Source organism: Belonocnema kinseyi, chromosome 3 (genome assembly GCF_010883055.1).
Source record: "Belonocnema kinseyi isolate 2016_QV_RU_SX_M_011 chromosome 3, B_treatae_v1, whole genome shotgun sequence".
NCBI lineage: Eukaryota > Metazoa > Arthropoda > Insecta > Hymenoptera > Cynipidae > Belonocnema > Belonocnema kinseyi.
In genome coordinates this window covers 18,267,744-18,270,834 of record NC_046659.1, presented here as the reverse complement: position 1 = coordinate 18,270,834, position 3,091 = coordinate 18,267,744, and positions in this window count along the sequence as shown.

Here is a 3,091-nt window from a genome sequence, read left to right as displayed (position 1 = left end):
AAGCTCTGGAAGCATATTTTCCCAGTATCAAATGTGTGCTACATCGAATGGGTCAACTCGAGCCTAACCTAGAAATAAATCTAACCTAGCCTAATCTAACCTCACGAAACACAATTAAACTGATTGTGTTGTCCCGTTGTGTTTGCGGTACCATTTGAATCAGCTTGGGCTTAACCTGCAAAGAGGTCAACCCTATCCCAACCCAGAAAAACCTGACCTAACCTAACTTAACTTCACGTAACACAATTAAACTCATTGTGTTGTCCCGTTGTGCTTGCGGTACCGTTTCATTCAGCTTCGGCTTAACCTGCATAGAGGTTTAACCTATCCTAACCTAACAAAACCTGACCTAACCTAATCTAGCCGAATGATATTCAACCACACGTGTAGCTATGTAAGCGTACGTTTCTCAGTCTTAAATGTGTGCTATATTTAATAGGTTAACTCGATCTTAACCTACAAATGAATCTAACTTAACAGAACCTAACGTAATTTTGCTTAACGCAATACAACTTAAGTGTTCCCGTTGTAACACAATAAAATTCATTTCATTGCACTACAGGTGGTTAAAAATTTAGACGCACATTACTCATTTGAAGAAACTTAGAACTACAAGTAGAATTGACCCCATTTCAATTAATCTGACAATGTTTGTATCAATTGAAATGTAGAACTGTAACTTAAACATGCAAATGAATAAGAGTTTTATTCAGACATTTTTTCTCTGTGTTTTTCTTAAACTTAAGGGATATATTTATACTATCTTTCGTGTTTACATTTTATCTTGCTTTTTATCGTAATTAAATTGATTTATAGACCTACTTCAGTCTATTTTCTGCCTGCTATAACGTTTCCTTTTTTCTTCATTTGTAGGTTAAGATCGAGTTAACCTATTAAATATAGCACACATTTAAGACTGAGAACCGTACGCTTACATAGCTACACGTGTGGCTGAATTTCATTCGGCTAGGTTAGGTTAGGTCAGGTTTTGTTAGGTTAGGATAGGTTAAACCTCTATGTAGGTTAAGCCGAAGCTAAATGAAACGGTACCGCAAACAAAACGGGACAACACAATGAGTTTAATCGTGTTACGTGAAGTTAGGTTAGGTTAGGTTTGACCTCTTTGCAGGTTAAGCCCAAGCTGATTCAAATGGTACCGCAAACACAACAGGACAACACAATCAGTTTAATTGTGTTTCGTGAGGTTAGGTTACACTAGGTTAGAATTATTTCTAGGTTAGGCTCGAGTTGGCCCATTCGATGTAGCACACATCTGCTACTGGGAAAATATGCTTCCAGAGCTTTACGTGTAGTTCAATAAATTTATGTTAATTCAGGATAGGTGAGGTCAGGTTCTGTTGGGTAAAGTTATGTTAAATAAGTTGATATCAGGCTTGATATCTAACTACATTTTAGACCATATTGAGGTGCTGCCCTCTTCAACTTTTTGTCGTTTCTATGGCAACCGCGTTCTTCGACCACATTAATGGGCGGGTGGGGCCGGGGCGCACTGTGAAAGTTGTTGAATTCCAAACCGAACGTGATTTTCTGTTTCTCGCGTTCGCCGTCGACACCACTAGAGCAATATTTGCTATAGCTTAGTTGGTTGGCTGGCTCTGTACGCGAAAAATGTTGTGAACGCTGAATTACCTAATTGTATTAAAATTACAGAGAGTCTAAAATTATTCTATTTATTATTATTTTTAAATTGATTAATTTCTCTTACGGTTGGTTTGAAAAGAGACATTTTCGGGATAATAAATAAATAGATTTAAAAAAATTCTTTTCGTACTTTAGAATTGTAGTGACATTTTAAAAATTCTTTTTTTAATAAACATAACATTTAAATGAAATTGAGATAAATTTTAAAATTAAATAAAATTTAGTTAAATTCCAAATTTAAATAAAATTTGTTTCAATTGTAGATAAATTCAACATTTAAATAAAATTTAGATGAATTTAAAAATTAAATAAAGTTTAGTTAAATTAAATTAATTTCTCGTCTGCTGTATTTTAGAAGAGAAATTTTCGACATACTACGTAAAGAAGTTTAAAAAGAATTCTATTCGTACTTTAACATTTATTGCAGTGCAATTTTTAAAACTATTTTGTAAAACTAAATTTAAAGATTAAATACAATTTAGTTAAATTCAACATTTAAGTAAATTTTAGTTTAATTAAAGTAAAGTTCAGTCAAAAATTGTAGATGTTTCATGGCGTTAAATGGTTTTAAAATAAAGTGCAATATAGTTAAATTAAAATAAAACTGTAGTTAAATTTTGAATTTGAATACATTTTTGAAACCAGTAATATTAAAAATAGTGCATCCATATTGAAAAATAAAATTATTAATGCTATTTACGTAGAATGTAAATGACATAAGATTTTTTCACCAGATTTCACAAATTGAATATTTACTTGCAATTTAGTTAATAAGTCGAGCATCATACAAATCATTATGTAGTAAATGAAAGGTGATATAGTAGTGATCTTAAACAAAGTTTGTTTTTAGTGTATTTTTATTCTTAGTATTTATTAAATACAATTACAAGCTTATGTACAATACTCATTTTAACCGTTTTATTAGATACAGGTTTATGGACAAAAAGCTCAGAAAATAATTAGGATTAGAACTGACTCATCAAAATAAAGAATATATCTAGAGAAGAAATTATATTAAAATAATCTGCACGTAGTTTACTGAGACCTCTCACCAGGAGTATCCTACATTGTGCAGTATTCTAATAAGTAAATTAAATTTATTTGAACAGTATACAAAATTCAAAGAAAAGGCTGAAATGTGAATAATTTTTGGGACAATTGTCACGGTGGCTACTAGACAGAAAAGCAGGAAATAATTCGCCATAATTTTCGGAGCAATTGGGAAATTTTTTGGAATCTTCAAAAATTTTAATTTTCAAATTAAAAAAGGGAACACAATATATTAACCGATTTTAATTAATCAATTGGATGTCAACCCACAAATTCTTTTCGCTCAGCTCAAACGATTTGACTAATTTAATAAGTTTCACCCCGCCATATAATAGATAATGTATACATATTAATATAATTATATTAATTATATTATATC